The 24,193-nt window shown below is 33.6% G+C and overlaps 1 protein-coding gene across 3 annotated transcripts in view; it reads right to left on the reverse strand.

Moving 5' to 3' along the window:
- Positions 1-23,543, reverse strand: part of LOC124357398 (protein Fe65 homolog) — a 125,849-nt gene extending 102,306 nt beyond the window's left edge. For 2 of the 3 annotated variants that reach the window (XM_046809161.1, XM_046809159.1), the window contains exons 1-2: positions 23,340-23,543; positions 16,861-16,889 (exon numbers count right to left, since the gene is read on the reverse strand). The gene's annotated coding sequence lies outside the window, so the exon portion shown is untranslated. Of the gene's footprint in view, positions 1-4,038; positions 4,167-16,860; positions 16,890-23,339 lie in introns of those variants that run through there. The other variant, XM_046809160.1, reaches the window with a different exon arrangement.
- Between the last annotated feature and the right edge of the window lie 650 nt (positions 23,544-24,193).

Consider the following 24,193-nt stretch of genomic DNA (forward strand, 5'->3'; position numbering starts at 1 on the left):
TGCATTTGGCATTAACGTTTTCAACCTGGCAATCAATCCACTGTGTTTACCCGAAAGGTCTCTTGCACCATCACTACAAATTGAAACACATTTGTTCCAATCAATTTCAAATGGTTCAGTTGCCTCAATGAACACTTTAAAAAGACTTTCATCTGTGGCATGGTCTGGCTGTCTTTTTGCATACAAAGGCTTACTTTACGATGTTACAAGAAGGGGGTCGCCAAAATTCTCAACCTAAAAAGGGGGTCGCAGCGTTGAAAAGGTTGAGAACCACTGCTCTAAAGGATTCAGATGTGAAATTGGACAGAGACGAGGTGGTCGTTGTGATCGCAACAGCTGCTTATGTCGCGTTACGTAAACGAAAAAGTAAAATTAAACGAAAAAAGACGTATCGGGTACACAAAGTATTTCGGGTGGGAGACGAGGAGGGAGAGTTCCGCACTTATTTTCGAAGATTGAAGGATGGCCCGCTTTATTTTATGAGATACTATCGGATGGGATTTCAAAAGTTCAAGTATTTGATCGACCTACTTCCAAGGTCGAAGAAAAACACTAAATGGAGGAAATGTATATCTAACGAAGAAAGACCTGGCTTGATCCTTAGGTCACTGTAATTTCTTTATTATTAATATTAATATATTAGTTTTATATATTGTTTATATTATAATTATATAAAACACCCTGTCTGGTGACAAAATAACCGGTGAGGCGCCGGCTGAGCGCCGCATGAGCGCCCAACAGGTCATCTTTGTAACACGTTCCCTGCCCCTACCATGCCCTTGCCGTGCTCCTGCCGTGCCACTGCCGCCAACCGGCCACATGCCGCGGATCGCCCTCGCGAGCGATCGGATGAAAACGGAAGAGGCGCGTAGGAGCACGGCAGGAGCATGGCAGGCCATATGTAAATCGTGCATCTGCCGTCTCATGTAAACTAAATGGCAAATACAAAATAACTATTTTGACTAAAACGGCATGGCAGGGAGATAGCAGGCTATGTGTAAGTTTTGCTCAAATCTCGTGACGGTATAATGTTCACTTCGTTCTCGTCCGAATAAACTATTTACCACAAAAAGACAGCGTATATATTTCAACTACTGGAGCTGTAACTTTTTATTGGATGCACACGTGTACCACTACGTTGCCATTTCTGTATCCATGGTGGTTGTTTTGAGCTGTTATAAGACTTGCAACCATGCGATCTACCGCACAGTGTATTACTTGTGCATAAAACACAGTGAAAAAGGTAACACTCATAATTTGCTTCACACTATTAAAACATTGTTATCGTTGTACGTCTCACTGGCGCGTCTCAGTATTTATAAACGGTCTCATAACTTTTACCTGTCAATTGTCAGGTGTTAGTAGCAGTGTAGTGATTTTCTTCAGCTTTCTTAATATTGTTCATAGATAATTTCTCACGAATAAAATAAGGCTCGATTGTTGAGTTTTTACCTGACTTTTAAGAAGGCGCGTAACAGTAATTTCTTTGTTTATTTATTTTGTTATATAAACTATCTAATGTTTGTAAAACTACAATTTTTATAGAAAGTACTTTATAATTAGTTTAAATTTTCTTTTAACCCGCTGTAAGTTTTAAGCAGTAGTGAATGTCTTTTCTGAACTTGCTATTGCATGACATTTTCATACTAAACAATTTTTTTAATGTAGCAGTGTAAATAATATTTTCCGTATATTCTCGCAGCCCCTTATAAAGAGTTTTGGTCATCAGGCTTGACCAATACTGGTCCAGCTTTCGATTTTTTTATCAGACGTGTAATTTCATAGAATTTATGTTGAGTAACTAATTTTACGTTACAACAAAAGTTACAAACGAAACTATATAACCCGAATGTATGTACAATGACGAGTGAACATAAATACACTGAAATTCTTGTAAAGTTAAATCAGTGACTTGTGGGTGCTCCTCACAAGTCACCGGTGGAGACGCGTCACCAAAACCTGTGCCCTTAAAAGCCCGGATATAACGACCACGGTTTTCATTTTAATTCAGCATTACGTTTATGGTTGTAAATGTCAATGGACAATGAGACGCCAACAGTGGGGGTTACTGTTATTTGTCACAATGTTTACATTTACAATTATGACTAATTATTAGATTTATGCTGCCTAAACTTGGAACAAAGTATTTCATTAACTTATTAACATAAAACAAATAACAAGGTACCAATTGAGCCTTGCAAAATCAAAATGTGTGGTCGAAAGAACAACAACTGTTAATTAAACGATTCTTGTTGTAAAAATCTTTTTTATGTTCAAAAGTACTCCAGAAATTTGACTATAGACTTAGATCCTAAATCTCCGAGTACCATCTCAAGACTCTCATGCTGTCCAAGTTTTCGTAACCTAGGAAAACGTAACAGCTCTAGTCGTTCATCAAATCTTGGATTCTACCGGTTATTGGCACCTTCAATTTTATATTTATATCTTCAGCACTGACTAACATTTTGATTCTTGTTCATTGTATACTTCAGTCCTGGTGAACCCCTGAACTTTTACATCGGCCTTCTTGATTTCTCGCTGTTCATCTCCGATCAGTCAAAGCCTTAGGTAAGTTTATACGTGTATAAGTCTGTAAGTACCCTCAGCAAGTATATGCTATACGAGTACAGTGGTAGGCATCCATCCTCTTCTTGTTCGTTACGTCTAAAGTAACACACATCATTGACGCAAATCACACTCGAAAATGAATGAACTGTGTATAATTATAACGGGTTTGTTTTGGCTCCGAATTTCGCTTTATTTTTAAATCTACCTTTCTTTAGCAAGCATCATAGGGAATGTCTTCTACGATTTCAATACAGTTCGTCCCAAAGTTGATAACCCAATCTTATAGTTTCTTCTATGTGTAAATATATTACGAGGTTTATATTTACAAAATGTTATTCAATGGAAATCATATCTTATTAATGTCTCTAATATTCACTTTACAACACATAACATACAAAATAAAAACATGATTTATTTTAATTTACATTCGTTATTATTCAAATGAAAGCATGCCTTATCAAGGTCTCTACGGTTCACTTTATTATACATAACATACAACATAGTAATTTAAAATTCGATTTGTCAACCCGATTAGCCAAACCACATGATTGGTGCCGATACATCAGACTTGATACAAATATCGTTAATATTTTGTCTTAACTACCTTACTAGTCACTATTCAGTGTTCACGGCATAAACATGCATGTAAGATTAGTGTAGTACATGCAGCGTAGGAGGAACGACCTGTGGCTGTCAGGACTACGTCCGCATTCACTTCAATTTCACACAAGAGTCATTTTATCCAATTAATGCTTTGATTAATACGATGAACTTCCCGGATTCTCATATTTCGCTTCCAGTCTCGTAATATGCTAAATATAATTAAATACTATTTAGTTTCCATTTTACATACAATATAACGTTATACAGTTATAGTCTTGTCATATGGGTTTAATTGGTTTCATTTTTGATTACGTTCCTATTATAAACAATACAGCGTGAATCTTAAATATATCACACATTTTTGGTATAATTCTCACATATATCTATGACAGGCAATATTACTAGAACCAATTTTAAAACGGTTAGTGTATCTACCATTATTGTTTTTTGTTTGTAAAGATTAACACTCGAATGTTAATATAATTGCAAGCAATCATTACAGCTATGCATGTAAGTACAATACAAAATGTAATACATCTAACATTAATACTTATCCTTACAGTGTGTATGAGTGCATAATAAAAGGGATGCTTCAATATCGTGAGTGTTCAGTCCACGATCACTTATATAAACTACGTGTATGTCTAATAGTCATGAACTTTAGTTACTAATATACATTCAAGTATGAAGTGAAGGTAATTTTACTTGTTACACATCCTTAGTCTTAAAGTTATGATACAAACTAATAAAATATAAGCTTCCTAGACAGACTAAGTAAACTACCGAGACCATGTAAACTCACAGACCATGAGCTCATGCGACAAATTTAAATTAATTTCGTTGTCTTGAAATTGATGTAGCACATACCTTTACAGGATTCGCCCGATGTGGGACGTACAAGACATTAGAAACCCCGAAAAATTCACAGATAAACTATAGCAGAAGAAATCGACTAGGGAGGGCCCGCTACTAGCGCTCGGCGGCGACTAGCCAAACTAGAGCTATTGATTGAGGGGTTGAGGGTTGAGGGTACACGGCGGTCTGCCCTTGCCTTGGCGCGATCAGCGATACAGTACTACAGTTCCCGACACCAATTAGGCAATCGATTCTAGTGCTAACACTTACATCAATACGTGTACTGCTATTAAAATAAAATCAAAATAAAGCGCGCTGTACAACATATGTAAGTCGAGATTGTATGATTCTACACAACGTTGACTGTAAGATAATTAATGAGACATGCAAAAAGTTACATCGTTGAAAAAACTGCCATCCCGTTATAACCCGAAAGATCGTTAGTGACGGTGGAAATCATCTACAGTTCTTCAATTAGGCGAGTCATTAAGCGTGACACCGCTTTCGCGAATCTGTCACGATGGTATTTCCTGTGATGGTATTATATTGTGTCAAAGTGACGTAATACTACTCGGGAGTGCATTCTGCATTTAAATTATCACTCACTAATATAAAGCCATACCATTATAACATATAAACGGTCTTAAGGTCCAAAGCCGTCCCAAAAATCATCAAATCGTGTTCCTTGTCTCCGAACTGAAGTAGTAAGGGAAGTCGATGTGGCTTCACCGAGTCACCCGGCTCATGGAGACCCAGTGCCTCTGTAACCTAGAAAGGGAACGGATGTGATGTTCATGTCTGGTGGTTCTAACCGACAAGTTTTGACAAATGATCTAATGAATGTCAACTGCGCGGCAAGTACAAGCGATCTTTATAAGAACCAACAACAAATTGGTCAAGTTGTTGACCCCTCTACTTATTTGTTATATAAATGTTGAGAGTTTAACTGAATATTCTACTTCAGAACGGTTCATTTCTGGATGGTTTATATTTCAGAGTTGAACATTATACTGGGTCCAATAAAAACCGATTTGTCACTCGTATATCTGGGAATCCCCGTAGTGTCCAGGAGTAGCACATCACTAACCGCAAATGTACAGCTATTGGGGTTAATATGGGGTCTAGTGTACTGCGGAGGATGACGGTTTTCTGATGAAGCTCCCTTAGTGGTAAAGGGTTCCCGCTTGTTTGAACTGGATAAGGTTGGTAACCTTTCCTTCTTCAAAATTGATATGACTAAATATAATGCCCGCTTTCCTTTGTTTTAAGATGCCTTTATTATTGTAGCGGTTCTGGCCTGTTAAAATTGCAGTGTCATATATTAAGAACCAGGCAGTTCAAAAAGATGAGGCATGACCACATTCCCAATTGAATAATTTTATCCATATCCTAGATGAGGGATTTCAACTGGCCGCACATATCTATGTAGCTCCTACATACAGCCACCTCATACCACACGCTAATTTATTCTTTGAACCTTTAGACTTTTATTGCAATGTATCAAGACGTTTTGCCACACCCTGTATATTCGTCTGCGGCCCACGAAGGATATACCAATAACATTTTTACACAAGCACTTTTTTACAAAGGTCAAAATCTTAATGTAAACGATCGTCACCACATTACTTTAAGAGAGTGTACACCAATGAATCAATAGAGTTTGGCACCCTCACTGTAAAGACACGGATCCAACCATATCCACCAGAAACCACTTCTAAACAATTGAATTCAGCGAAATTTGTGTTATGTCTACCTGGAGATCGCTTACTTTGTAAAAATGATTATGAAATTAAAGACGAGGAGAAGGTGTGATACATTATGTAATTAAAGACGGCAGGCTATTCAGGAGGTCGAGTTTACAAACGCTCTGAGCAAGCCGCCAGCAGAGCTCGGTTACTCGGTCGCCAGTATTTGTCCCACCCCCTGAAGGAAGAGAAGGTGTGATACATTATGTAATTAAAGACGGCGGGCTATTCAGGAGGTCGAGTTTACAAACGCTCTGAGCAAGCCGTCAGCAGAGCTCGGTTACTCGGTCGCCAGTATTTGTCCCACCCCCTGAAGGAGGAGAATTGAATTCAGAGAAATTTGTGTTATGTCTACCTGGAGATCCCTTACTTTGTAAAAATGATTATGAAATTAAAGACGATGTGGTTTTCAGGAAGGCGAGTTTGCAAACGCTCTGAGCAAGATATCAGCAGAGATCGATTACTTGGCCGCCAGTATTTGTCTCACCCCCTGAAGGAGGAGAAGATGTGTTACATTATGTAATTAAAGACGGCGGGCTATTCAGGAGGTCGAGTTTACAAACGCTCTGAGCAAGCCGTCAGCAGGGCTCGGTTACTCGGTCGTCAGTATTTGTCTCACCCCCTGAAGGAGGAGAAGGTGTGATACATTATATAATTAAAGATGGCGGGCTATTCAGGAGGTCGAGTTTACAAACGCTCTGAGTAAGCCGTCAGCAGAGCTCGGTTACTCGGTCGCCAGTATTTGTCTCACCCCCTGAAGGAGGAGAAGGTGTGATACATTATGTAATTAAAGACGGCAGGCTATTCAGGAGGTCGAGTTTACAAACGCTCTGAGCAAGCCGCCAGCAGAGCTCGGTTACTCGGTCGCCAGTATTTGTCTTACCCCCTGAAGGAGGAGAAGGTGTGATACATTATGTAATTAAAGACGGCAGGCTATTCAGGAGGTCGAGTTTACAAACGCTCTGAGCAAGCCGCCAGCAGAGCTCGGTTACTCGGTCGCCAGTATTTGTCTCACCCCCTGAAGGAGGATAATGTGTGATACATTATATAATTAAAGACGGCGGGCTATTCAGGAGTTTAACTTGTTGCCACGATCACTAAAATCTGTAAAAAAGTGTAGTATATTTAAGGCCATTGCACTTTACTCAGTTCTCATTATTTTTCGTTCCATACTTGATTTTGCCTTGTTTCCCGATAAAGAAAGCTCATATACATACACAAGTCTCAGAAGCCTACTTCTGTCAAAACACAAATAATATGGGTTTTATAACACTCTTTAAATTTATAGTAAAATTCAGATAGTAATTTTGTCTTTTACATTTATATTACCTGTATACTCAATATTTGCTAAAAGTATATAGTTAAAAATATATTTTTAAAACAACTTTTAATTTTCTTATCTGGATTTTTTGTACTCTATGTTAGTGTTTTCAAGCTTATTCTATGCTTTTACACTATAAATGTAAGCAAATTGAAAATAGCGGTTAAATTAATTAAACATATGGTTGTGCTGTCATAAAACAATATATACACAGAACAGTTGATTACATATTTTAACAGCTCTTTCAATTAATATTTCGCAACTTTAGAGACCAAGATGAGATTTTTAACTGCTTTAGAAACCTGTGGGGCGTAGCCAGGAAGGATTTTCGAAATAAAAATAGGCCTACATTCATCCTAGGAACGTTAAGAATGTCCATGTAAAATTTCAGTACAATCGGCTGCATAGTTTATGCGTGAAAGCAAAACAAACAAACAACGGCACTTTCGCATTTATATTATTATTAGTATTAGAATTGTAATTATAATAAACATATCGAAGAGAGCTTGATCAAACAATTATATTAGTTAATTCTGAGTAGTGTGGCATATACATTTTCAAAGCCACGAAACAAAAAGGATTTCTTCACAAAATATAAGTTTTACTACCATATTTACAGTACTCAGAATGTAACTTTGACTTAATTAGTACTTAGCATCATTGTTACACGATTAAATATTCAGTTTTTAGATATACACTTTAGTAAACAGGAAATATAATTGGTTGCGCCTGTAGCGAACGTCTGTACGTTCGGCTGTATGCTCTTCTGTGTCACCTCCAGATGTGCAGTAGCATGCTGTTGGTACCGTTATATGTCGACGTCGTTATGTTCCGAGCACCTATAGCCAGCCGTAAGTATATTCCGAGTTTTGAACATATAACCTCAAAAATCCCCAAGACCGATGAATGTGATGGGTGTGGAGTAGACATTTATCGCGTTGTGTTCCTGATATAATATCTCTCTTGACCAATTTGGTAGTCCAACAACCTCTCGCCTCTTCAAAAGGTAACAGGACCGTACATTTTCTATCGTTATATATAAACTTTATGTTTTGCATCTGGTATCTTCTCTCTTCTTAAGGTCCATGACTGACGTAACCCAAGACATAAGATTTATAGCATGCACAATAATTAACAAATCAATAAAACACGATAATAAACTCGTTAAAATTTACACCAGTAATGTTTGTCATAAACATCAATTATACCCGAGACTCAACACCAAATTCGAAAGAAACACAAACAAAATACCACAAAACATGTCATAAGCACAATTGCAACACCGACGACAGCAGGTCAGAGGGGACTACTTCCGGAAAATATTATACAGTAGATAGTAGAGTCTGAATGTTGACCACAAACAAACTACTTGAGCTAAAACTACTAGAGTTGTATTCAAATTTGGCTTCTTTATTTCTGTGTTTAGATACAAATAGAAAATTATTTACAAACAATTATTTCCAAGTTTTAATGTCGGTAAGTACGAAAAAAGATACAGGGTTTGGGCGGTTTTCAACCAAACCGCAACTTTGAAAACTCATAACTCGGAAACTTTTGATCTTATAAAATCCAAATTTGTATACAAGAAAGTATGTAACTTTAGTTATGACAATTTCCTCTTGCTATTCAGACCATAGGAACGAGAGTAATAACATCGCCCTGGGCAGTCTGGCGGTCTGAGCGTTTCAACGAGCAGGTGAATTAACAAAATCTTTTTCAATTAAATCGATGTTAAAAATTAAAGTCTTAAATAGTGGTTTACAAAATTACACGTCTAAAATAATGACTAAGAGCTCAATGACGTGACCAATGCCGAATTTCTTGAGCTGCCCAGTGAGTAATAAAAATGGTAATTTGACAACACAACTTATTTAACAAAATTCTAAAATAACATACTCAAAATCAGTACATTTGTATACAAATGTGGTTTTTATATGATCACAAGTTTCAATGTTATGAATATTCAAATTTGCAGTTTGGTTAAAAACCGCAAAATATCGGTTTTTAACCAAACTGAACTTTTTTCGTTCTTAACTAATAATTTACTTAACACTATCAACATTTGTCAATAGTATGACATAACCTATAAACTCAGTTTCTCAACTTGTGTGTGTCAATCTAACAATTAATCAATCAATCATAGTTTACGATAATTAAATATCAGTGTACAATTATTTACCTTTATTGTTGTAGTTGTTGTAAATGACGAATCTAAGCACTCCACATTTTCACGAATAAACATAGTTATCTGCTTTATCCCGTGCGGCGGACCCACAGTTATCTGCTTTATCCCGTGCGGCGGACCCGTAAGTAATTGTTTTTGACGTGACAACGTCTTAAATTAGGTTGCGGCTCGGAGTCACTCATGAAAAAGTGTAACGCCCGGTAACGTTACGATGCCCGTCCAGTGGGTCCGCCGCACGGGATCCGCACGGGATAAAGCAGATAACTGTGGGTCCGCCGCACGGGATAAAGCAGATAACTATGTTTATTCGTGAAAATGTGGAGTGCTTAGATTCGTCATTTACAACAACTACAACAATAAAGGTAAATAATTGTACACTGATATTTCATTATCGTAAACTATGATTGATTGATTAATTGTTAGATTGACACAAAAGTTGAGAAACTGAGTTTATAGGTTATGTCATACTATTGACAAATGTTGATAGTGTTAAGTAAATTATTAGTTTAAATCACTCTGCAATCAATCGTAATTCAGTCGATTGAGAAGAAACAGCGCGTATTGCTAGTCAAACATTTAAAATAACAAATTATAACCTCTAACCTGTCATAACAGTGCGACCAAACAAACGAACTAAACCGACCAATCACCACGCGCGGAGTTAGAATTTAACTGTGTTTAGCAAGAATTTCAAATTCCAATTTTAGTAAATGTTTTATTCAACTTTACCATTTACAATAACAAATTTTAATTAATTTCAAATTATGTACAATGTTTTAGTAAACAAAATATATTTCTATAGTTAAAATTTGTGCAATTCTTATTTTCATTCAATTCCTTGTTCCTATTGTGCAATTTAATAATATTCATATCAATAAATATTCTACCGAGAAAAAGACGTTGTCACGTAAAATCTTCGCCCGTAAAACCGACTTTACAGGCAACCATAATTTTTTTTGCATAATTCATTTTATATTTTTAAAAGCGGAAATAAACAAGCTGTATTTTAATGAAACTTACGTAATTTTAGCTCAAATAGTTCAGCTTTGTGGTCAACATTCAAACTTGAGCATCTATACTTTTTGATAGAAAAGTGGGTACAAATTAACTCTACTTGTTAATAATTTGTGGTGACCGTTCAAACCAGAATATCTATACTTTTTGACACGAGAGTAAGCAGGAAATTTCATCCCAGCCCCATTGGGAGGGAAATAATAAGCAGACGCATTTGGCTTTTCCTTTTTTTCCCAACCTTCGCTGTTCTGTTACTTCGTCTGCCTAGGATTGGGTCACCATGATGCTGAAGGTGCTTAGTCCCCACTTATAGTTAGTAAAGACATTATTTTACCACGTCTATAACCTGGGGACCAACGGCTTAAAGGTGGCTACCGAACCACCACCAATGGTCGGACAGACGGGTCACTTGCTAGGACAGTATCGCTCCGCGGTCAAGGAGCAGCCACTCTCGACAATCCTTGATTCGGTATCATGCGATAACCGCCGTACCCGCCGGTATTTGCAGCGGTATAATGATACACTTATAATTAATAAGAGTTTGTAATTAATATGATTTTATAATTATACCTCGAAGAGCGTCTTTACGTTCTTTAAGTAATTGGGGTGAAATGTTTCAGGTAAATAAATGTTTCCCGTGTACACACGTCTCTGTGATGTAACAAATGCAACTGCCATCGGCACATGTAAAACGTTTAACTTGTATTTTTAGGGCGTTTCCAGTAAATATATTACAAAGAATGTAAGCAAGAGGATCTTGGGTGATACAATCTTGAAGCTGTCTGAAACCACGACTCTTGGCCAAGGTAAACGAATTGAGTTAAAAGTAAAACAAAATGTACTCTAATAGTAAAATATACAAACAAAGAGTTACAGTTTTAACAATTGACACCGGCTCAGCAAGTCAAGGGTTCAAATGTTCAGAATTTCAGAGTCTAGAACTTTACAATATTTTGGTGTGTATAAGGAGGCAAAAACCCGGGTCCGGCGGTCGCGGGTTTACGACACAAACCACTGAGTTTTTTGAGAATTATAATCCTCAATAAATAGTATTGCTGTTGTGTTGACATCAGTTGCTTTCCGCCATTTATATGAACCATTTGTGACTCAACTTTTTTCTAAATTTATTAGTAGGACTACTGAAGTTTTCTGTTACAATTTAATTTAGTTATTAAAAAGTTTATAACACTTTCTGTTTGCACCAAGATGCATATTTTGTTACCTTTTAAATATTTTTCCAGAAACTAAGCAACACCGTTATCAGGCGGTTAGTTGGTATAATATTATTATATACATTTAAGAGTGTAATAACTGGAGACCAATGTTTTATGCTTTATCTTTTATATAGATTGCACCTTTAATACAAAACGTGTACTGGTAAGTTAAATAAAAACTAACAATAAGAAAGCTGATTTTAAAAATTGCAAAATTTTTCTCTCGTGAATTCTTTAAAATATCTATGCCTGGCTTTACATCTTTTCAGTTAGTGAGTTAAAGGGTTTTTACTGTTATTGTTTTGCATATGAAGGACATTAACGCTCACTACTTTAGATAATCCACCTTGCTTTACTCACTGACCCTACCAGGATGACCAATGATAACTATGCTATGGTAAGGAGTTTAAAAACAGTTCATAATAGGCAAAAGTAAACCCTAATCTTTAGCTCAACCCGTGTTTCATAAATCTGTGACTGCCAAACCCATGCAGATATAATGAAACTCTAAAACATCATAAATCTCTTGACTCACAAAGTGAAATAGTAAACTGCAAAGTTTACCTAATGCTGTAAACCCTACAGTTTATTTCAATCCCAGAGTTTTACAGCGCCCAGACTGTCAATATCATTTCATAAAATTCTGGGTTAAAACCGGTTATTTTATACCGGTTATTAGTTAAACCTAGAATTTAACTAAACCCCTGACTGCCGAACCAGCTCTTGTATTTTAACAAAATCAATACACAAAACCGTTTGAAAAGTATAAAATAACTGGCTCCTCTGACTTGTATGCATGACCGACTTGCTACAGAAATGATTTACTATAAAAAATTTAAATTATTACGAAAAATGTTAAGTGAATTTTTTTATTTTTTAGATTGATACCTTTGCTGTAGCAGGCAAAATCCAAAGTCACTTTGTATAAAAAAAGTTGTATGCACATTCAGAACATGTATCGCCATCAAACTATCATGATTTTATTGTCAAGCAGCCTTAGCAAAATTGGTTCATAATGTAGAACATATTATTCTCCCTTGATTGTTGACTTAATTTGAGTCCAAACCATAAAAATTACACAACACATTGTAATAATTGAAAATACAAATTATTTGAGTTTATACAATAATACAGATAATTTTATGTAAAAAAAAAACGAAAAAAAACATTGTCTTCAAACAAAATGAAAAGTACGAGTATATTACCTAACATAAGATAATTTTCTTAGTCAATATTCCCCCTAGGTAAATATGTAAAATGCACACAATTCGTTTGAACACTAATAAAAAAACTATATAAAAATAAAATAACAAAAAACAGAGAAGTAATAATTGTTTAGTGTTACCTGGTAAATATTGACTTAGAGAAGGGAGGTGGGAGGGAGACAATAAGAGAAAAGCATTGTAAGAGCAGGTGGCTCAGCCTCATACAAGTTTAATATTTCATTTGGTCTCATGCCAACAGAAACAGAACATCATTGCTCTTCAGGAGAACAAGTCAATACTGACTTCAAGATGAGAGTACTACGATACTGAGTAAAAATCATTCTGTTGCCAGGAGCTCCATTTTAAATTTATTTCAGACGTCTAATTACACTAATTTTATTGGAAATACACGCATAAAGGTGGCGTTCATTTAACATTATATAATAATGTCGTTATACTGTACAACTTATTTATTTCACCAGTCAACTATTCCAAATCAATTTTGGAAACAACAATATATAATTTCATTATTTTATCAGTTTTTAATATAAAATCACCATACACTAAAATAAAACATCAATATTTAAATAAACAAAATAACATGAAATATAAGTATTTATGAAATTCTGCTGCTAAACTCTTCAACAACTTTCAAGAGTTCAAACAGAAATAAAATTCATCCATATTTACTGTTTTAGGATATTTTTACATAACAGTATTGTCTAGGGCTCAAAGGGTTAATATTCTGTAATTTGGCTTTACAGATAATTTATAAACGTCTAGACACAGAGAGACGATTATATATGAGTAAAACAGCGAAATTAGTTCTCCTGTCACACTAGATCGTCGGCTAGAGCTCAAAAGATTGTTATTCTGTACTTTAGCTTTTCAGATAATATCATATCACCATCTAGACCCAAAGTGAGGATTATATATAATACAGTAAATGAGTTTCTACTGTCACACTTAATCTTTGTATAGGTTTGACATTCCTGATTTTAGCTGATAGTGTTATATCTATAATATAAAAATGAATCGCAAAATGTGTTGGTAAGCGAAAATATTGATAATGGCTGGACCAATTCGGTTAATTCTTTTTGTAAAATGTCCATTAAAATCCGAAGAAGGTTTTTATGAAGACAAAGTTAAGAAAAGTTACCTGGAATATTTTAATTCAGAATAAATTGTAGTTTTTACGTTTCATAATTCAAATTAAACTGGCACTAAACAGCTGTTGACAGCTATAGTTCAACAAACTTTCTGGAACATCTGTTTACATTTAAATTTTATCAATAATAAGTAAACAGTGCTTGATCGGTAGTGTAATTGAGATAGTAAATAAAACATTAATATATAAATTTTACTCCAGATTGCGGCATTGACGAATTAAAATTATCTAATGCATTAAATACTGTTATAAAACTAATCTTAATGAACAAGACTTCCTTGACAATGTGATATGGCATTTTAACAGTGGCTTTTGGAAAAACAGAGAAATGAACACTAAAATGCCTCAACGATTCTTTCTTTCCCTGGCTACAATCCAAAAAACAAGTGTAACTCAAAACTTTAATAACGATTATTTTGGAATGTTGCATAACCTTAATAAGGATTTCCCCCTTATACCGAAAGTACATAAGAAGTAGGTAGGACTTCCCCCTAGGTCGTAATAGGCTTTTCAGTCCTACTTATGTGTGTATTTTCTTCATCAGGACAAGGCAAACTCAACTATGTCAACACGATTTTGACTAAAATAGATTTCCGAGAACTAGATAATCGAACGTATATAGTATTTTGGTCGAGGCAATATGGCAAGCTAAACTGTGACATAATAGGTAAGTGAATTTAAACGGTCTTAAGTAGGCACTTTTTAACCGAAGTAGGCATCTCAGTCCTACGTAAGTATATATATTTTTTCTTCGTCAGAACAACAAGGCAAACTCTACTATGGTACTGGAAATATCTTAGGCCTGAAATATACAACAAGGACTGGAAATATACGCTTTTTGACCGAAGTAAGTTTCCGAGACCTGTGTGATCCGAGATTTGTGTTTTTAAGTGAAACTCTGATACTATTTACTATGTACTTATATAATATCTGCCTGATGTATGTCTACTTACGTTTTAAAATTTTTATAGGACTCCCATCATATTACATCATAATTGCTTTTACTAAGTAATATAAGGACTTTGGTTCTAAATATTGCATGCGAAGCCGCGGGTAACAGCTAGTATGTATATATATATATATATATATATATATAATTCATCCTGGAAAATTTTTAGTGTCTCAGTGACTACATTATCTCTAGATCCAAGGTGACATTTTATACTAAATAAATGCAGTTCTCCCTTTAATCTAGATCATTGCCTCTGGCTCTCAGAGGATTGACACTTAAGGATACAAAACTAACACTTGTCTACCAAGTGTCCAGTTAGCGGCAATGTTGGGAGGTGTATAAACCCACTTCTAGAAGATGTGGCAGTGAATGAAGTAATAACAATGCTGTAATACAAATTATACATTGTTTTACAGTTATCTTTTTTAGACTATTAGTATCCCTGGATCACTAGATATTTTTGTAATGGAGAAAGGGATAGCAGCAGTAGATATAAAGTGTACCATCACATATTCACAGTACAATATAATACTTTTATTGTTGCTAATAAGCAACATAATTGGTTATCACAAGGATCAAAACATCACAAATACACATAGGATAGTCTGTAATTAAATAAATACCAATTGTCAAGAAAAATATAAAATATAAAATCACTGCTATGGCAAACCCAGTCAACATAAATAATAATTAACAACAAAAATAAAAAATATTATTCCAACAACACGCCAATTAAGTAAAACATGAACTATTTAATATTTTTCAAATGAGTTTTAAAGCAGTTATAAGCAGTTTATATTGTAAGTTTTCCATCAATCCTAGAAACAGAATTTTGAGGGAAACCGGTGTCAAGACATGTTGGGTGCAGACTGTTATCAGCAGCAGTGTTTGAATACACAGACTTACGTATACTGTGCATTTGCAATTGTGTAAAGTACTTCATTTGCACTGTTAAATTCTATATAAAATAGTGTTATAATAATATGTGTACAACAATTAGAGAGTTAAAATGCTGTATTTTTTTATACCATCCTGACAAGCGCATCTTAGTTTTAGGCCAGTTATTATTTACATTGTATTGTTGTTATTTACAATTTTGTATAAACACCTATAGTAATAACCGAAGATCTAAAATTCAAACACGAAGACCTTAAAAATACCTAAAAAAGTACTACCTTTGAGATACATTCATTTCAGAAAACGATTATGACAATAATGGAGATATTTAATGCATAATGTAAGAAAATAGAGACTGTAAAAGAAATTTCTAAATTAACGTGAGATTTTTAAGTCAAATCATCATCTATTACGTAGACATACACACATACATGTATCATGTTCTACAGATTTTCCACAGTTTATTTAGTTCATTATGTGACTAACGAAACACATCAACAATTCTGTGAGCTGGCATCCCATCTGGGACTTTCTGATCTTTGGACTTGAGGGAGTAACAGCAGTGCCCAATAAATGTCATATAATTGGACTTCAGGAATTTCTATACAATTCATGAAAATTGCATTTCTGGTCTCACACAAATAGTGCACTAACAGTGCAGTTCACTTTGTCAGAACGTGCCGACACTGCTACAGCTACATGTAGCTCATGCTACTGTGGTAAGGTAGTCATCAAACATTATCAACTTCCTTGCCAATCGTGTTCCAGTGGTCGTCTTGCTCACTAGAGAGGGGTTTTCTCTTTAATCTGAGTTGAGATACACTTCCCAGAGTTAAAACGGATTGTTCCCTTAAAAAACCAAGCTCTATTACTCTTAGTTGGTTGCTAAGGTCAACCACTTGCTATGCAACTTCGGCTCTCTAGGGAAACGTAGGTTGAACAAAGGAGTAAATAGTCCTAGTGAAGCTGTTTCAACGTTCTCTTCAGACAACTATCTGTCTCTTCTGACACAGATAGCAGATTTCACCTGTTATTGTGCTACAGCATACTCAGTTGAAGATCGAGAGATTAGATTTGTATGAATACAAAGTAACAGAAAGATTTGTAAATAAACAATTACTTATCACACTTACCTCAGAAGGAATTGAGATCATATCTTCTCCTGTAAAATAGAAAAAATCTTTTAGAAAAGGCAATGCATATTTTTTAAATAAAAATATAATTTTCTTAAATTAATAGAAATTTATTTCAATCAACAGTCAATTTAGTTATAAAAATAAACAATATCTTTAGTTTCAAAATTCTGCAATAGGAAATATAAACATATTTTAACATCCACCAAAGCTCTCTACAGGGTGGTTCAAAGTTAAAAGAATGTAGTGAGTTTCAACTGTAAGTCTTGTTAGAACGTAATTAGCAGCAGCAAGGCTGTGTAGAATATCAAACACTTAGTGTCTACTCTAGGAATCAATAACTTGTCATTTCTTTAATGTTGCTAGTTTCAACTGTAAGTATTGTTAGAATGTAATCATCAGCAGCAAGGCTGTGTAGAATATCAAACACTTAGTGTCTGCTATTCTAGTCTGCTATTTTTTCAGATCATGTACCACTTTTATTTTACATGTATTTGGTTGTGAGCCCTTCAGGAACTCAAAAAACCAATTCTGGATTCAAATATGTTTAGATTACAAAAAAAAGAACATGTTGATTTGTTTAAAATCTAGTTTAGAAAGAGAAAATTGGCAGATGATAAATGATTTTCAACTGAACAAAATTAATGTACAAACACTATTTGACAATTTTTTTTAAGACCTATGTAAATCTATGGCACTTTTGCTCTCCTTTTAATTAAAATTTTCTAACAAAACTAGCTCTAAAGGGTCTAACTGGTAGATTGGTATACTCCTGCCTTGAGAGAAACAAAAACTAAAATGTTAACTCTCTATACAATTTACAAAAATTCACTTAAGCGGGGGTCTGAGCACTATCAGACTGCCTATAACATTTACTTACAGCAAAAAAGAATTTACCATAAAGAATTGGAGCAAGCAAAAAGATTAGCAGTTGAAGGAGTATATTGGAAATTCCACTAACCCCTGCAAGGCAGCGTGGAAGGTGATCAGCAATGAATATTCTCCAACCCATAGTAGTGAGGTCAATCTTGATCCTAGATGAATTAAATACTTTTTTTTTTCTGGACTCTATTAATCAGTTATCTAACAGAATAGATCAAAGCCCCAACAATCCAGAACAACTATTGGGAAATATGGCAGGAAATCAACTGTCGTTCACTTGGTCAGAAATATCTTCATCTGATGTAATAAAAGTGGTTTCAAAATTCTCAAATTCAAAATCAACAGATTATTATTGGCTTCTAATTCTATCATTAAACAAACAATTCATCTGATTAGTGAACCACTTGCTTTTGTTTTCAACAAATGCCTGTGTGAGGGATATTTTGCACCCTCGCTCAAAATTTCAAAAATAACCCCAGTTTACAAAAAAGGAGATAAAAACTTGCCCCAAAATTACAGACCTATTTCAATTATTCCTATATTTTCAAAAAATATTTGAATCACTAATGTACAACCAGCTTAGTTATTTTTTTGAATCAAATAATTTACTTTCCACAAATCAACATGGTTTTCGGCAGGGTAAATCTACCACCTCTGCAGTACTTAATTTAATTGATTTATCTTTGGACGCTTTTGAAAAAAAAGAGTCAGTTTCTATAGTTTTATGTGACCTTACTAAAGCGTTTTTGATAGCGTTCCATTTAATATTCTGCTAAATAAACTCAAATTTTATGGCATCGAGGATAACTCCTTAAAAATAATTCCAATCTTATCTATTCAGTAGGAGTCAATTTGTTTCAATAAAAAATAAATGTTCAACTGTAAAGCCTGTCGAGAAAGGCGTGCCTCAAGGCTCAGTTCTCGGACCTTTCTTTTTTCTAGTATATATAAATGATCTACCTCAAATTTAAATGTTCATTCCATTATTTATGCTGATGACACCACTTTAGTGGCCCGTCACAAACGATCTTAATTACTTAAAACAGATTACTGAACTAGCAGAAGAGCAGGCTCTTTCCTGGTTTTCTTCTAATAAATTATCTTCTAATCCTGAAAAAACACAATACCTAACTTTAAGCCTTAAACAAGAAATTAATCTGGAATCTGTTAAGCTTCTGGGATTTATATAGATTCTAAGTTACAATGGTCCCTGCATATCGAAACAGTTTGTAAAAAAAATATCAAGAGTTAATTATCTACTATGGAAATTGAAAAACTTTGTAAGCTTAGAATATTTAAGAATGTCATATTTCGGTCTGTTTCAATCACATATACTATATGGTATACTAGCTTGGGGCCATTCTCCCCATATAAATAATATTCTTTTATTACAGAAAAAGGTAGTTCGTAATATTGCAGGAGTTGGTTCACTAGATCACTGTAAGCCACTTTTCATTGAACTTAAGATTCCCACAGTTGTCAATTTGTATATTTTTCAAGTACTATTATACACTAAATCAAACCTACAGAATTTTCCAATTAGGAATAATATTCATCATTATAACACTAGAGGGGGGAATAAACTCAATATACTTCCTCATAGACTGGCTAAAACTGGCACCTCTTTCAAGCTAAATTGTATTAATTTTTTCAATAGGCTGCCTGATGGTGCAAAGTCTGTTAGTTTTAGACCTTTTAAACATAAAATATACAATTGGCTTCTTCAAAACCCATTTTATAGTATAAATGAATTTTTAAATTGTAACATAGATGTTCAATTTTAACTAAATAACTTAATTTACTGTGCCTAAGATTGAATTTTATATTTTATTGTTACTATTATAATAATTTTTTTTTTCTTTTTTCTCTCTTTTTTATATATATCTATAAACTATCAAAGGGATGTCTAGGTTAACTGTTTCGTAATAGTTATATTTATAATGATATCTCATTCTGTACTTTCTCATTATTATTCTTGCAATATTTATATAACTACAAACTAGGTTGACTTTGCCTATTCAATGTAAATTGTCAATGGCAATAAAATTCTTGATTCTTGATTCTTGCTCCAGCAATTGATAACTTGTCATTTCTTGAATTTTGAGAGTTTCAACTGTAAGTCTTGTTAGAATTTAATTAGCAACAGCAAGGCTGTGTAGAATATCTAACACTTAGTGTCTGCTCTAGCAACCAATAACTTGTCATTTCTTTTAATGTTGCGAGTTTCAACTGTAAGTCTTGTTAGAACGTAATTAGCAGCAGCAAGGCTGTGTAGAATATCAAACACTTAGTGTCTACTCTAGGAATCAATAACTTGTCATTTCTTTAATGTTGAGAGTTTCAACTGTAAGTCTTGTTAGAATGTAATTAGCAACAGCAAGGCTGTGTAGAATATCTAACACTTATTGTCTGCTCTAGCAACCAATAACTTGTCATTTCTTTTAATGTTGCGAGTTTCAACTGTAAGTCTTGTTAGAACGTAATTAGCAGCAGCAAGGCTGTGTAGAATATCAAACACTTAGTGTCTACTCTAGGAATCAATAACTTGTCATTTCTTTAATGTTGAGAGTTTCAACTGTAAGTCTTGTTAGAATGTAATTAGCAGCAGCAAGGCTGTGTAGAATATCTAACACTTATTGTCTGCTCAAGCAACCAATAACTTGTCATTTATTTAATGTTGCGAGTTTCAACCGAGTTTACTCTAATATATACTGTAATAATACATTTAGCAATACATAAATTCTGTATATAAAACCAACTTAGATAAGTAAATTAAATGTTTTTCCAATACAATTATTTTAGGAATTTGCAGTGAATTTGTTTTACCAATATCAATATTATAAAACAAAGTTAATGACAAAATGTTTTCTTTGTACAAAACTTAAAAATGTTTAATGGTAATAAAAAGTTCAAAGAAGAACATGCTCAGTCAATGTACATACTAACATTAAAATAAAACAATAAAGTTTTACTTTTCACAACACAAAAACCATATAATCCAGTCAATTTATGGTTTTAAAGGAAACATTTATTATAAAACTAATGTTTCTCCCATTGATTACTCCCATGTAGACAAGTGTCTGGCAAAGTACCCTAACTCTCTTGCTCACTGTTCTATCCACTGTAAAAGATTGTGTTTGAAAACATTTAATTTACAACCAATATTTTTGTAAATTTTCATATTAGAAGTAAGATCTTGATCTATTATTCTCAAAACTTCTCTAAAAATAATAAGTTTTTTGTTTACTTAGGACAAGAAGGTGAGAAACATCTCATTGGACATAGTCCTAAAAGCTTCAGGACTGACAGGATATAGTACAGGATGAGTAGGGGCTAACTGCTCTCGAGATCCTATGAGTAGGGATAACAGGCTATATATCAGTCTTAATGTCACCTTAAAATAAGGGAAAGCCAGCTCTATTCTAGCATCTCCAATCTAAGCAGGCAGGGTACAACACTCCCTCATCTCCAGTCTAGTGACAATCTTTAACACTAAGGGAGCAACACCAACTCTGTCATCCTCCACACTAGACTAGACCTATCGATCCAGCCCAATATCTCAACATTTGTGGTTAATGATGTGCTGCTTCTAGATATCCATAGGGTTGCCCAGATACAAGTAACATCGGTTTTTGCTGTACACATTGTAGGTTAAAATAATATGTTATATTAATTATTTTGTTAAACATGATAATAACGCATAATTACCAAACAGTTAATATTTGAGTTTGCATTGTTTCTTTTTTTCATTGCACTAGCCTATAACCTTTTTTTATTTTGTATAGCAACTAAACTCTTAAACAATTTTTTAGCTATCCATACATACTAGTATTAATATAGTTTTATATGCTATTAAGTTTGTAAGATGCTTGACAGTAAATGAAGTATGTCTCAAACCTCTTTCTGAAAAATTTAACGTCTAAGTTTAAACGTTTCTATCTAGATTAAAAAAAGTTCTGAACATTAGACATTTGTATCTTTTAAAATATACAAATTTGAAAAAAGTATGACAAAATACACTTTACTAAAGGTTCATGGAAAAGCTCTAGAGCCTATGTCAACGTTTAATTGGATACTGTTAATATTTTTCATGATTTTTATAAAATATTCTTGCAAAACCAGGAAAAATATCCATTCAATCGAAGTTATCCAGTTAACAGTCAGCTATGTGTTTAGTATTATTTTTTTTTTAAGTCAAAAACCGCCAATTTATGAAAATTTTAACTTTTAGACAGTAGCCTACAAAATTTTATTTAAATTTAATATTCATAATAGAACTAATTTTAAAACATGAAATTCATATGTTATGTGATTTCTAACCATCACACTATGACAAAATTAGGTTAGTTTACAAGAGCAATAACAATAATTCTGTTTTCAGTCAGCTGACTAAAAACAGGGAAATCATTGTTTTCTTTACTTTTTAGTAAGACAATTGGTATATGAAATTTTCGCATAAGTTTGAAACAAAATACAAATTGATTGTAGTGACAGTCTCTCCTGTCCTTAACAGAAAAGGTAAAAAAGTTTAATTATACTCAAAATTAAAATAAGTAATTAAAACAAAGCATGGTGTATAAACTAATAACATATGATACAACCAAACCTGAAACTATAAACAGCTAGATGGCTTTTAATTTTTTATAACATAGGTATGTAACACTACCAAATTTGTCCTGTCCATAACAGTTACCTTTGAAAGATATGATATGTTCTAAATCTTTATCTTAAATCATTCTTAAATCTCAATGCTAGTCCAATAAATTGCAGGCCCAATATATTATGCGTTACTTATGTATATTAGTAATCTGCATATATGTTGATAGTTTATGCATAATTAGCCTATACTTTTATTGGGGATACTTTAATAAGCGGCATACATTCGTTATTCAATTGCTATTATCGAACAGTCCGATATATTATCAAAATTTGATACGTAAAAATCGTACACAATACGAATTACAATATACTACCGTAACAAGAAGAATATCGTACATTACAATTTTAAAAACTTAAATTTACCAACCACATTACAAAACAACAAAACTAACTATGGCCTAGACTTTATAACTTGCCCACCTTGATATCAATGAGAAACCGCCTTTGCAAAATGGAGGAAAGTATTCTCCCCATGTCTATTTACCAGGAGCCAAACCCACATGTTGAAGCCACTTAAACAAATTTCAAGTCTTCATTTTCAAAGTCTTAAAATATTAGTTACTTCTTGTTGTTTATTGTTTACATTAAAATTACTATAGTAAAAAAAAATACTATAGTAAAAATTACTACACTAAGTGTATGAAAATGTGTCATCTAAATCAGAAATATTACTGTAATTTTTCTATAATTTCAATAATTCATATTTTTAAAATTACAAGTATTCTAAAATTATTATACGTGAGCATTTGAACTGATGAATACTATGGGCAGTCTATTCTGTTAAAAGTTTCAGTACGAACTTTTTTTATAAAATGGTACAACATTACATATTTTTTGCTTTCTGATTTAGGAACTTATTACTATTATTCCTCACTAAACTATTTTTCTAAAAAACTATTACGATATAATCAAACATAAATTGGGTAAAATACACTAACCTATAAATTGACGACTAGGCCTACTGTATTGATATTATGGAATACTTTATTTCTCTTTCTCAAGACCTTACTAAACGTATAAAAAACACAGAGAGTTTTAATCAGACCACAAACTTTACAATAAGTACTAATTAAAATATTTCATTTTTTAAATTAAATCATAACCATCCCTACAAACTTTTGTACTTTTTTGTTTATGTAGTCGAGTTCGAATAATAAAGCATAGCATAACAAACTTTTTTTCAAACATGATTTTATTCACTTCAAAACACAAAGAGAAAATACAAGGCTACGCCTCGCTGTTTTACATTAATGAATATGTATAACTCTAGTTTTAAACCTTTTAATTTTGTACACTTCTTTAGACACCGTGAAAAAAATAGCACAACAAATAATAGTTCCAAGAAAATATTACAAACATAAACCGTGAATACTCCAAATAAATTTGATGGTGAACACATTGTGGACATACAGCATTCAGTGTTAGGTTTTTTCTTAGTTAACAAGATGAAAGCATTATGAAATATCAATTGAAGTGTAATGTATGTAATAGACATGCAATACTGTATCACCAGGAATTAGCATGACGCAAATTTACATTCGAATTCAAGCGGTATCACGTTAGTCGAGTTACTAGTGAACCGTCACTAATCATTATCATAGCTGATGGCAATTAGGACAACTAGTACAATTATCTTGAGTGCGAGCTTAAAACTTAAGAAAATATGCCATGCATCTATATGGGGATTTTGTGGGCACAAATTTTGTTTGGAATAGCTACTGTAAAATGACGCATAGATAGCGTCCCATGCTAAATTTTGTATTTTGAGTTATAATCTATTTTAATTTTCTAG

The sequence above is a fragment of the Homalodisca vitripennis genome, chromosome 3 (genome assembly GCF_021130785.1).
Source record: "Homalodisca vitripennis isolate AUS2020 chromosome 3, UT_GWSS_2.1, whole genome shotgun sequence".
Taxonomy (NCBI): Eukaryota; Metazoa; Arthropoda; class Insecta; order Hemiptera; family Cicadellidae; genus Homalodisca; species Homalodisca vitripennis.